A 14703-nucleotide genomic window follows, 5' to 3' on the forward strand; every position below is an offset into this window, starting at 1 on the left:
CGCTATATTTGAGCGGTGTGGGCACGCCTCCGCGGGGAGATGTGAGACAAGCATGAGGAGACAGAATTAACGAGTGCTGGAAGTGTATATGAGGAGGATGTGAGTAAAGTTCAGCCATGAAGAAAAGCGTCAGAGATGTACCCAAAAAAAAAAAGAAGAAAAAAAGGGATTCACCAGGGACAAAGACAATGTAAGCTATCTTTTGGCACGGTGGAGTTAGAAAGTGAAGCTGTCAAGTGAATATGTAAATAATGAACAGATAACATCGAAATATGACGAACTTGCTTTAAGTATATAGACTGATAAGGGAACACAACAACTAATGTGTGCTTACCTGCACATACAGGTGATGTAGGTGTCCTATATAAAATATACATTAATGATAAAACATTCCCTGTGTATAATTTGAATTCTTTTTTTTTTTTTAATTCAAGGTCAAATTTAAATTTCAAGGCCTAGATATGACACTTTATTAAACACCTGACAAGTAGAGGAAACCAGGGAGTGCACCATCAGTTTAACCAGTATGACCTCCACCTTTCCGAAAGGACAGTGGAAGGTGTAAGACTGCGTTTAAAAATATAATGGATTTACAAAATAATAATAATAAAGTTTAATTTAATATTTGATCATTTTTGATTGTTAATGGATGATAAATGACAGATTTGTTATCATCAGTAAGTTTTGTTGTTTAATTAAAGGCAGGGTAGGCAAAAAAATGTATAAAAAACTTTTTTTCAAAATTTGTTTAAACTTTATTTATATATCAATACATAATTAAAATGTAAGTACTCTGAAAAAGAAAGTATAAAAATCGAGTGTCTGTAGACCTCTCACGACTGTTTTAAAGACAGCTCATTATTTCCATTCACTCCACCCCCTCCCTTCTGGGCTCCTTCCAAAGCCACGCCCCCAAAACGCATGAACGTGTGACTCCGACCACTGAGCTGGAAGACGCATTATTTACCTGAGACGAGCGGAGAGGAAGGAGCACAGTGCATGTAGTGACATCATGTCAGAATCACATGTAATAAAAATAACTTTAAAATTATGAAGATAAACAAACAAGATGTATTTTAGTACTCACTATCAAGCTAGCATATTGATATTGGTAAAGTTTAAAATATATATTTTTTGATTCGCTAACGAGCTAGTTATCTATAAGGCAAAGCTAAAAACAGGTTGCATGATACACGTTTTTCCATTACCATCATTTACACTGTGATGAAGATGAATTTCGTGTAAGATTCATAACATATACGTTGTTCTACAGATCAACAGAGTAACATACACCCAAATATCAACTCACAACTGCATTGCAGACACAAAATAATAACACACACATACAACAAAGTGTGTACGACACACACAGATACAAGATAAAGACATCAGTAAACATAGGTAGAGAATATAAAAACAAAACAAAGGCGAAAAAAACGTGCAGGTAAACTTGCAGGTGAACATGGTAAAAGACTTAGACAGAGGGTAAAATTATGCACAATTCAACACTATAGCTATCATTATTTATCGTCTCTACTACGGCTCGCTAAGTAATGTTATGTTAGCTATATTACGCAGCTACGTGTGCTAATTACACATGCTTCATGAAAAAATAAACAAAAAATATGTATGATCAAAATACAAAAAGAAAGATTTACCTGTCCAGCAGAAATAAAGCCATCAAGGAGTCACTTTTCAGCCCCTTGAGTTCCCTCAGTTCTCGCCATCGCTGGAAAGCCACGCCGATATTAACTCGCGTTTTATTTCTTTGTTTATCCAAAGACTTTTTGTTCATTGCCTTTTCTTGTACTGTTACTGTCTTCCTTTTTTTGCCTGGTTTGCCTTCACTAACTGCATAGGCCGATACTGTGAATTTAGCTTGCTGTTTCTCTGCCATTGTTTTGGTATTCCTAGGATCCGTGCCTCTTGGATTCCCCAAATCAAACGTGCGCGCGCAAGTGGGCAGGTCATGTGTGGCAAAAGGGTGGTTGCCATGGTTGCGAGAGAGTGACAGCCGCCTAAGCCAATCCTATGTTTCGTCCCGGATGGAAATAATGAGCTGTGTTTAATACAGATTAAACGGTCTAGAGTCACTCGATTTTTATACTCTTTTTACCAGAGTTCTTACATTTTAATTATGCATGTATATATATAGAAAGTTTAAACAAATTTGGAACAAAATTTCTTACCTACCCTGCCTTTAAATGTATAACAACAATACAAACTTCATATACACGCTTGAAAAAAGAAATATCATAGCTGATTAGAGGGTTGTAACACTTTCTAAGGGTACGTTGATATGACAACGATGTACTAAAAACTGAAAAGTTTTTCCTTTGCATTTTTTGCACATACGCAAACCTGTAAGGAAATAACCTCTCTTTTAGTCAACCTTTGTAAACATCTGACCCAGAATAAGCTTTGTGAACTATCTGAAATGGCATTTTTTTTTTTTAGTTTACTGCATTTTAATAATTGTAACAGTTGTCTAATGTTTTTCAGGTTGCCTCATTTGTTGTTGTTGAGAGACTCAGATGCACTAACATGATAAGGATGTTCATAGTCAAATACAGTAGATTATATATAAGGTAAGGTCATTCTGATGGTTACTGTTGCAGACAGTGCAGCTAATAATAGAGACAAGCTATTTAAAACACGTTGTGGCCAACATGAAGGTAAAACACAGCTCTAGCTGACTTAAAAAGTATTGAACTTTAGTCAAAGATCGAAAACGTTTAAAAACACTTTATTATTCATGCCAGGCCAGTAGTTGGCGATGTCACATTGCAAATAAACACTACTCGCCTGTAGACTGAACATGCAATAGGCGTTGTCACCGTTTTCGTAAATTCATGTTTTTCTAGTTTTTACACAGAGACAACAAAGTTATCATTTTCAAAAACTTGCACTTTGAATCCTGTTTTCAAAAGTTTACATTTTCAGGCTGTTGTTATGTAAATGAACAGCCAAAACACAAAAAGTTGTCTGTTTTTAGTTGAAAGCAGTGCCATGTAAGCAGCCCCTAATTTACTTCTAAGGACCCACAAAGATTGCACAAAATATGACAGTACAGACATTTGAAGCAAATGAGACTCAAATTAATTAGCTAATCAACACCAATGCATAGCAAACAACCTTCAAAGAGTTAATTAGTAGGGTGAGTAATTGAAAGGTTAATGATCATGGAACATCAATGCTAAGGTTGCTTGATTATTCCCGAATGGAGATGATGCATTACCTACAGAATTTAATAAAGTAACCTATATCTGTTGCTATTGTGCTAGAGCAAGGCACTTAACCTCAGGAAGAGGCAAATGGACCTGTTTCTGAAATTAGTGTATACAGTATGTCCTTTAACAGCATCTTTCCCATTGCAACCAAAGCCTTCACACTGTGCTTCCCCCCTCAAACTGCTACTCACCATTTTGCAAATTGACTGTAATTTAACGTCTTCTCTCCCGCACTGCTAGTTATGCTTCTCTCTGTCAGTGATGTGTTTATACTGTACTTTTATTTAGTTGTGATATTATTTCTCTGGAGCACTCATTTGTTTATCTCTTTCTATTTCACTGTACATTATTAAACACAATTTCCACCAGCCTGTTTTTTTTTAATTATGAATCTTCTCTCCTAAATAGTGAATCTTGATTTTTTTTCCACAAATAAAGAAGATTGGATGTCTTATATTTTAGATGATTTAAACATTTTAATGTGTTTAAATAGTTTTCTGGGTTTTTCAGTAGAGTAGGTGAAAGTGAATTGAGTTAATTCATGCCATGTGTGTGGACTGAGAAAGGAACACTGAGCCCCTGTGTAATCAGCAAATGGGAGGCTAGGGAGACACACCCACCAAAGTACCTTTGGTAGCACAGCAGTGCTATTATACAACTGCCAATGACGCCACAACCCCCCCCCCCCCCCCCAACAAAACACTCACAAACACACACACACACACACACACACCGAATGCATAATGAGTCCAATACATTTAGTACAAACACACTGTCTTTCATGTAAACCCAACATGAAAAACATAGTGTGCCAGGTTCATCACACTGCCAAAGCAGGAATGACTGAACAATTGTCACGGGTAAAGCTTTTGACGTAAACCACTTCATGTTTTTGCCAGTAGGATGGCAAATTTGGATGAACAAGTAGGGCATCATGCGTGCAAAAATTATTATATAAATGTAATAGAAACACTGCTCTATAAAAATAAATACAATCATTTCTGGATAAAATGTGATCATATCTTTTTGGTTATATCTCTGGTCTTAATCTAATGTCCATTAAGTTTTGTTGTTTTTTTTAAGGGTGGGGTTGCTATTTGTGGAGCCTGAGAACTTCAGGAAAGCAAAGCATGAAAAGTGTTTGCTGCTTTCTTCAACTTTACATCTTAGTAATCAGAGTAACCACCCTTCCATTCTCTCTAAAAAACCTCCATATCTTATCTCACAGGCCTAAACTAAAACTTTCCAACAAAAACAAGAAGCAAAAAGCAGACAGCGCCTGCTGTAAATACAGTACGGGACGATTGCCTAAATCATGATTTGGGCTTTTTCTCTCCATAAGCAATTAGCTATTTAGCAGATGTTTTATCCAGAGCGACAAAGACGATCCCCTTGGAAAAACTTATGGATGTTGCCTAAAGGTCAGTTTACACCAAGTACAATAACTATAATGATAAAGATACAGTTCTAAAAATTGTTCAAATGTAAAAGAATAGCAGAGTCCACAGCACAACTATAACGATAAATTCACAGCAGAACGATATTGCTGGAATCACTTTCAGAATGATTTTCACCAGCTGATGAATTAAAACATTGACAGCCAATCAGAATCCATCCTGCTTTAAAGAGGTCAAGCATTTAAAGTGGCAGAAGACAAAACTGCAGAATGTATTTAAAAAATGAAAATGTATTTATTACTCACCTTCATGTCATTTTTAATGAAATCTTAGAGCTTTCTGATCCCCCATAGAAAGCATTGCAATTAACACTTTCAAGGCCCAGAGAGGAAGTAAAGACATCGTTAAAATAGGACATGTGACTACAGTGGTTCAACCTTAATTTTATCAAGCGACGAGAATACTCTTTGAATACGACTTTATTCAACAATTTCTTCTCTTCTGTGTCAGTACAGTACAGCGCTTCCGGGTTATACGTCAGAACACCGGCTCAGCATTGGCCGGCTCCTGCGTCAGCATCACATGCATACGTCATTGTGCTCACATGAACAGAAGAGACATAAAAGAGAAGAAATTGCTGAATAAAACCATTATTTAAAAAAATAAATATATACATTTGCGCACAAACAGTATTCCCGTTGCTAGAGAGGAGTCAGAAAGCTCTCGGATTTCATCAAAAATATCTTAATTTGTGTTCCAAAGATGAACAAAGGTATTATGGGGTTGGAATGATATGAGGGTAAGTAATTAATAACAGAAATTACATTTTTGGGTGAACTAACCCTTTACAATATGTATGTGTATATAGTTATCATTATAGTTATTGTTCTTGGTGTGAACAGGCCTTAAGGGTGTTATGATACACCAGTTCACTATGCTTAAGTTGAAGTGGATTAACCTGTTTTACATGAATGTCTTGAGTTTTACAGTGCTTATTTATTAACATGCACAAATACATTCTTCTGGTGCAAAGTCATGATGCTGAATCATAATGAGGTCAGTCAATTACAATTATGATTCAAATGTAACAGTGTGTGATGTACATCATTTACACTTGTGGTATTTGATTTGGAGAGACTCCTAATATGCTTCTAACAGTTATAATGTACATTATTTTAAACTAATGTCTGTTTAATAAAATTATAAATCACTTTTACAAAAGAGTCAGGGTTAAGAGATGCTGCATGTTTTAATTTGGAACACAGAGACATTTATTAGTACTGGACTTTGTCTGCTATAGCAGATTCGGAGACAGCTGCGTGCTGAATATTTATGTATGACCTCTGACAAAGCACTGGTGCTATATTTAGTTAAGGTGAGCGAGCCATACACAGCATTATTAGATTAGTTGTGACAATGTATGCAGCATCTTCCACGTAACACGCTTTGAGTTCACAACCTTACAGTAAACTGCATGTATTGAGTTTTAACATTAGGACAATGTCAGTCTAACTGCTTAATGTAATTCTTAATTAGATCAACTATTAACCCTGTTGAAGTATAAGGTGGTAATCATCTAATATTTTAGAACACGTAAACAGTCTTCCTTTTAATCAAACAAGACAAATGCCATAGATTTATCTGACAAAAACAACACTTCACACGTGCAGGAGCATGTGCAGAAACATAATATGTATAAAAAGATAAATATCCTGTTTATCTTTTTTAGATATGGGATTATATGTTGTATTTACAGTTTCAAATTTATAGCTTTTTATACTTTCGATTGATCTTTATTTTACCCATATGCTTCAAAAACAAAAACAAGACATTACATTTATTTACGTTTAGTGCCATGTTTTCCAGTAAGATGAATGTTTTGTTTTGTTTCATTTTTCTCAGAATTTGAACCATTTACATTAGTGTAACCTACAACTATTACTCAAATACATGTTTAAAGAATGATAAGAAAACAAATGACAAAATATAGCTGCAAGCAGCGATGACGGGCCCAAGCCCGGTGGCACCGCCAACCCGGTGGCTTCAGGGCAACTGTGCATGCCGGGCAATAGGCATTTAAAACAAGTAAACATAAAAGGACTATGTCAAAGTCATTTAAATACACCACATTTACTGCAGCAGCTGGTGCCCATATGATCACAAACCACAACAGCCACATCCATGAGATCGTTTAAATTTAGATGAATTTCATGTCATAGATTGTCATAAGTCAATGTCAAATGAATGCAGAATATCATCCTAATCTGCCATGTCTGTGTTTTTCTCAAACAACCCCTATAAAAATTTCAGAGAATTTAACAGAACTCTTAGAAATCTCATCCAATGTAATGCAAATGTCTGTGATTGCTGGTGTTGTATCTTTTCATGTGTTTTTTGACCTCCCTGTGGTATTGTTATAAAATTAAATAATAGAGCTAAATCACAGAACCCGCAAAGACGATTTTAATATCAGTCTCAGGTAATAGGTAATAGTATGGTACATGTCTAGATTTTTATACTCACTTGTGCAAGTTTTTTGTAAACAGCCACTTTTATAAAATCATGTGAAATGTACTTAAATAGGGTTTTTAATACATTTGAATTATATCAATAAATAATTAATTTAAAGACATATGAATCATACATTATGTTTGCAAACACAGCACATGACCTTCTCTAACGCCCATGTCTAGAAAACACACATTCTCCTCTGTAAAAAAAAAAAAAAAACAGATGTAAGAGATGTTAGTCTTGTATGAATGAATACATAAAATCACAGGTGTCGGGTAATAATAATTGTAACTCAAACAACATGTAGAAAACTAGTCCTGTCCAAATAGTGATATAGTATCATGGCTCAATTTCAAATGCGTGTGAAGTTATCATTTGCAGTTCAACATTTTTATAAGGTCATCAATAAATGGGTCATCAGTAAAAGGGTTAAAGACCACTAATCAAGATGTAACACACACACACACACACACACACACACACATACACATCCACATTCAAACCAAAATATCTGACTTCTTGTTGGTCGGAGCTAATGACTGCAAATTAGAAAGTTGTCCGGCTTAATAAGAACAATATGTGTACCATGTTTGGTGACTGTGGGTTAAACTAACCTCCCACTTTTGTCAAAAGATTATGCTATAGAGGCCTCCTCTCCACCTGTTTCTATGGTTTTGCCCAGCATGATGAATCTCTGACGTTTTGTCAAAAGCATCCAAAACGAATATTAAAGTTTGATGCGTTGCTATGGTAACAGTGTTTGAGATATCACGATTCTTTTCACAGGTCTCTATCTGCTGTGTATTGACATTACACTGATGAAGTCTGAAGCAAATCGGGTAGAAATAAGAGGGTGATCTCAAAGCATTTTGAAAGTGACACACTTCCTGCTGCCAGTTGGTGGCGCTATAACTTTGACTCACAATAGTCACATCCATGTGATCAGCATCCTATAACAAACAAACAGGTGAAGTTTCATAAAAATCAATCAATGTATGCAGACGTTATAACACATTTCCTGTTTCCCTTTTCTGGCCATAAATTCGTTGCCTCGCCATGGCCAAACCGTTCATGATTTCAAAAATCCGCTCACAATTTAGCATCCTCATTGTCTTTACTTCAAGTTGACCGAGTTTAGTGGTGATCGGATTAATCGCCTAGGAGGAGTATATCAAATTCCAGAGCATGCGTTTTCCAAACAACCCATAATAGCTGACTTCCTGTTGAGCTGACGTATAACTTCTTAGAGCATGAAAGTTGTTCGGCCTGATGAGGTCTATATGTGTACCGAGTTTCATACAAATATGTGCAAGCGTGTTTAATATACCGTATGGACCAAGTTTTTAGAGACTGTTCAAGGGGGCGCTGTTGAGCCCCCTGCCACACTCAGGTACCAGCTTCTGCCTGGCCCTGATGGCTGACGATTCCGATGTGTGTGCAAAGTTTCAAGAGTTTTGAGCATGGTAAGGGCCCCAAAAATGTTGAAAAAAAAAAATCCTAAAGAAAACAATAGGGCCTTCGCCTTCGGCTTGGGCCCTAAAAATGACAGACATAATGCCAAATCTTTATGTCAACGGTAATTAATATAAATCTCAGGGTCATTTAGGGGCCGTTTACATGACACTGTCTTCAACTAAAAATGGAAAACTTTTTTATGTGTTTTGGGGGCCTTTTGAAAACAGGTTTCAAAGTGCAGGTTTTTGAAAACGATACTGTTATCGTTTCTGTGTAAACTACAAAAACGTGAATTTATGAAAATTGAAAAAAGTGACATCGTGTGCATGCTTATCATGTTCAGTCTATAGGTTTCTTTATAAGGTGACATCTACTGGCCTGGCATAAATAATAATACAGTGTTTTTCATGGATCCGTATTAACAGGGATCGTTTTGACAAATGTTGTCTTCTGTACACAAAACTTTTCATAAACGCAAAGGAAAATCTTTTCCATTTTTAGTACATTGTTTATGTAATTCTGTTCAAATCTGGTCATTTTGTCAAAAGCAACTTGAATTGCATTGTGAAACAATCAAGCAAACAATAGGCCTTAATTTTGTGCTCTTTTTTCTTTTCTTTAAAAAAGTTCTTAAAATGTTCATAGCTAGCAGTGCTAATACACTACAGCACTCACACCATCAATGTTCTTTCTTGTTGGCATGAGTAGGTGTGTGCACACTATGTCCATGAGTGCCTCTACTCATAGTCGTCTGGATGTGTAAATAACACATGTACTAGAAAATCTACTTGTTTGTTTTGGCTCCAAACACACCCTGAAGAGCAGCTATTTCTGCTCAAGAATACTGCCTGGAGGTCAGTTTAGTGTGGACTAGAGTTATCCATTATAAAATAAGATTTCACCTATATGCACTATTTTAAATAGCAGATGTAGTTTAGATTAGGAAAAATCAAACCATTTCTGAATGGCTCACTCACTGACTGAAACGGTTAATGTCTAAAAAAATATTAAGTCTTGCGCTGGACGGCGCAATACTTGACCAGAACGACTCACTGTATGTCACATGACTAATACGTCAACATTTGCTCAGTCTATTTCCTTACTCAGATACGGCAGTGATGACAAACAGTTGTTCTTCTCCTAATATGGGAAAGAGGGACGTTAGTCCAGTACACTGAATAACAGTTTTTTTTTTCTTTTCCTCACTCTTGAATTCTCTTGCGGTTCAGTTGCATCAGCTAGACTGTGAGCTCATTTCCTTTTTTTAATCTGATCTATATATAAAACAAACAGTACAACAAGCTATTACATAAGTCTGTTAATTGTGCTTTTTTGACAAGAAATGCAATTAAACTGTAATACTGTCCATACTGTCCAGCTAGCAGTGATTTTACAAAAATATATCTTCTAGGCCAGGGGTTTTCAATCTTTTAGATTGTACAGCCCTCATATATGACCAGTGTTGCCAATTGCTTTCATTTGAAAGTACCTAAAACTGGTCGCTAAATGTCACCAGATGACGTCATACTGGTGAGTCCACTGATTTATATTAATATTAATACAGATCAGTGGGCGAGTCATGGAATCTAGATGAGGTTTGTTCAAGAAGTTGCTAGATTTGTTGCTAGGCTTTTGAAAAAAGTCTCAAAAGGGGCGGGGAAGTCGCTAAATATAGCGACAAAAATGCTAGTTTATACTGTGAACAATTTATAATATGTGTAAAATATATAGTTTCTGTTATATTCATTATAGTACTGTACTGTTTGATGTATTAGTTATTTAAATCTATTTATTTATTTATTTTATTCAAATCAAGTATTTATTTAGTATGATAGTTAATTGAATGTTTTTTTCTTTTTTCTTTATATATTTTTTAATTATTTTATCTTTTTTTTTTTTTTTTTTTTTTGGCTTTTTTAACATTTTATTTATTACACTCTTTTTCTCTAAACTTCTCCACAGACCCCCTAGCACTTCCTTGCAGCCCCTCAAGTGGTTCCTGGATGGCAGTTAGAAAATATTGTTTTATTATTATTTCTTATTTGAATGAAATTGGCTCTGGATTTATTTGATAAAGTTTCATCATGCTACATTTAAACACACCCTAAAATTTTAATGAAAGCACCCCTAAAAAGATACTAGTACTGTAGCAGAAAAGAATGTCATCACGCCATAGACTAAACAGGAAAGGAAGACAGTTTCCTGTCCAGCACAGGATCAAGAGGAGAATGCATTATATAGGCTGTGAGCAGACCTTCAGCTGATGTTATTTTGGGTGTACACAGTTGTTATTTGTGCACTGTTTACATTCCATATTTACATTGTTTGTAATGACTGTTAAATACAGCTAAAACCCTAATTGTTTGGATCAATCACATTCTGCATAAAGGTTCTTGCATCCCATGTGAAGAGTGAGCGTCTGTTCTTCCTGGTGTTCTTTATGAGGTGTGCATAAAGGGTTTTAGGCTACTGGTTGTGATGTAATTTTTCCATGAATGCATTGGTTTTCTAAGCGCTGTAGTTATAAGTGTTAATGTCAGTTATATAATGATTCATGGCACTGTACTGGTACTAATGAGCCTATGTCGGGGCACCATGTGGTGTAAAGAAAAAAGTAGCATTTTCTCTTTTATGTTGCCACACCTTCAGCATTTTCATACATCTGTTGATCACTCACAGGTCCTCTTTACGTCAGTGATGTCCTTGACATTTAGGGCACAAATAAAGCTATTCAGTTTGTAGTCCTAAACCCCAAAAGAGAATGAACTTTCATGGTTTTGATCCTAACCTTAACTTTCTGAAATTTACTATGGATTTTTTAATGGTCTGTTATCATTACTTGAAGAGATTTTTATGTTGTGTTTATTAATTACATTCTATTTAATTTATTTATTTTACATAAGTTAAAGACTACATCTATACACAAGAATGTTGATGCATTCAAGTCATGTCGGAAAGGTCGTATTTATGAGTTGAACACACATGAAGTCCACAAAGTCTTAAATGCCAGTGGGAAGCTCTGGATTTTCTTTGAGCCTCGAACTTTAGGAGTTGGTGGCGTCAGTGAGAAACGTGGCAGAATACCACAATTCTTAATGGCATTTAGCAGTGACATTGTCAGTCTTTTTATTTTATTTTTATTTTATTTATTTATTTATTTATTTATTTTATTCTACATCGTGTCGGATTTGTAGATTGTACACACACAAAAAAATTCTATGTATTTTCGTTTTTTTTTGTGCCTATTTTCCATTCATATGGCGGTCATTTTTGACCGCGAACAACACAATTTTAACTATTTTTTACGACCACCTCCGACAAAAGTGACTTGAACCACTTGACGTCGTAAACACAACTTCCCTAATACTATGAACTTCACATGGACTGATGCTGCCTTCACGTGCTATCGGAAATTTTATAATTCCCATTTCTGAAGTCGTGATTACGAGCTCATCCCATTCAAGTTTTGAAATGGGAGGATGTTCATGTGCAATTTTTGCCTAGGAAACTCATATTACGATAATTCCGAGAGCATGTGAAGGCAGCATTAAAGGGTTAGTTCACCCAAAAATGAAAATAATGTCATTTATTACTCTCCCTCATGTCGTTCTACAGCCATAAGACCTTCGGTCATCTTCGGAACACAAATTAAGATATTTTTGATGAAATCCGTTGGCTCAGTGAGGCCTCTATTGCCAGCAATGTAACTAAACCTCTTAAGATCCATGAAGGTACTAAAAACATATTTAAAACAGTTCATGTGAGTACAGTGATTTTACCTTAATATTATGAAGTGACGAGAATACTTTTTGTGTGCCAAAAAACAAAATAACTACTTTTCAACAATATCTAGTAATGGCCGATTTCAAAACACTGCTTCGGGGCTTTACGAATCTTTTGTTTCGATTCAGTAATTCTAATCACGTACGAAACTGGCAAACTGCTGAAATCACGTGATTTTGGCGCTTCGAACCACTGATTCGATTCGTAAAGCTCAGATGCAGTGTTTTGAAATCGGCCATCACTAGATATTGTTGAAAAGTCATTATTTTTGTTTTTTTAATGCACAAAAAGTATTCTCGTCGCTTTATAATATTAAGGTAGAACCACTGTACTCGCATGAACTGTTTTTAAATATGTCTTTAGTACCTTTCTGGATCTTGAGACTGGTTCAGTGACTTTGCTGGCAATAGAGGCCACACTGGGCCATCGGATTTCTTCAAAAATATCTTAATTTGTGTTCCGAAGATGAACGAAGGTCTTAAGGGTGTGGAACAACATGAGGGTGAGTAATAAATTACATTATTTTCATTTTTGGGTGAACTAACCCTTTAAACGCACCATGCAAGTTGTTGAATCAGACAACATTGTACAGGCTATTCTATTCCTTTCAAAGCAACTAGCAACATATATTTAAAAGCGTGTGGCCAATTGCGGTATAACTGCGTAATTTGTGGAATGTTGTAATTAGATTTAACAAGTAGCCTATTTTGTCTAAATATGTTGCTATTGTCTGGTATTTCAAGATTGTCTCGCCCTCACCTGTCCATTCAGTATACTCAAGTAATATAAGACAACATGCTGTTTCCGTCTGAAACCCACGCGCGCTCATCCCGTTGAATGGACTGCATGCGGTTCGACGTCATCTGAAGATCATGTGTATAGCTGATGGAAAACGGCAGCATTTTCCCCCTCGCTTGCGTGAGTCAGCCTCAGACAACGGTTCAGTCAGCAGCGCCCATTACTTCAACACTAGACCTGTTTTGAGTGGAACGAGGCCAGTTTCTGAGAGCGAAATCTGAATATAACTGTTCAAATGAAAGCATCCCCACCCTGTCCGTCTAAGTATTGCCTGAGCCAACGAATCTATATTTAGCAGCATATATACAAACTGAAAATACACTTTACACCCCTGAGTTGAACAGCAACTTTGTGTGTGGAATGTGTGGTGTGATTGTAGTCTTTATATGAGCTAATGCCACACTGACACTAAATGAATGAAAAAGCTCAAGGAACGATCATATTATGAGCTGGTTGGTTAGGCCTACATATGCAATCTAAACACTGAATTTAGATTAGAACGAATATATAGCCTCTCTTGTAAAATTCAATGGTTCTAGATATGGTCTAATTATGTTTAGGCTATATAACCTATTAGCCTTTAGTTGCATCAAATAGAATATATTAAATTACATTTTAAAGGAACAATATGTTATACCAAATAAGTCTGCTGTCTTAATAAATGTTGGCCAACTGACTTTCATTTGGAAGGCTTGTACTCAAGGAAAGCGTGTGTTTTTGTTCAAGGTTATTCTGGCTTTAACATTGGTTGAATATGCATCATATTTGAATGATTCATGAAAGAATGTGTGAGGGAGAAATAGTTTGATCACTGCATCAGCACAAGTTAATAATTAAACCACATAATAAAATGTAATACTAGTAACTGTTAAACCAACTGTCTTGAGTCAGCTAAATGGTTCTAAACCAAATTAGGGTTCTTCCGCTTGTAACAAGCAGAATCCTTTTTTTGATGCTAAATAGAACCCTTTTTATAAGGTTCCATAAAGAACCTAAGTTCTATACAGGACCTTAAAAAAACTTTTTATTTTCATTAATATTAGTATATTAATATTATTTTTATATATTTAGTATTGTAAATATTGTAATTGTTAAATTTTCTAAAGATCAGCATTCTCCCCTAAAAGTGATAGGGCAGACCTATCACTTATTGAGTTACATTTTATGCAACTTTACACATTTATTAATAGTAAATTAATAATTAATAAATTTAAGATCATCATGTTTGCAGCGAACAATAGGCTGTATTTCAGACCTTGTGGAGTAATAATAATAATAGTATCACTCCACTAGGTCTGAATTGAAATTATATATATATATAAATATATATATATATATATTGTACGTTTTAATGGATCACGCTATGTACATAACGATCATGATGCATTGCTGTGTCTGTTATCCCATAGGCTAATTCCCACTTTTGGACACCTTTGCTTTAACGGACATTAGACAACACTGCAAAATCAAGCTGTTATATTCATAACATTCCCAATTTTTCTGATGCATGTCCTTAATTTAATTTCATA

The 14703-nt window shown here is 35.4% G+C and overlaps 1 long non-coding RNA gene across 1 annotated transcript; it reads left to right on the forward strand.

Moving 5' to 3' along the window:
* Positions 1-54: 54 nt before the first annotated feature.
* LOC125265550 lies at positions 55-10996 on the forward strand. The gene is made up of 3 exons (XR_007184282.1): positions 55-190; positions 2503-2588; positions 10556-10996. It is a non-coding gene; the product is annotated as an uncharacterized LOC125265550 (long non-coding RNA).
* The last annotated feature ends 3707 nt before the right edge of the window (positions 10997-14703 follow it).

Source organism: Megalobrama amblycephala, linkage group LG3 (genome assembly GCF_018812025.1).
Source record: "Megalobrama amblycephala isolate DHTTF-2021 linkage group LG3, ASM1881202v1, whole genome shotgun sequence".
NCBI classification, from domain to species: domain Eukaryota; kingdom Metazoa; phylum Chordata; class Actinopteri; order Cypriniformes; family Xenocyprididae; genus Megalobrama; species Megalobrama amblycephala.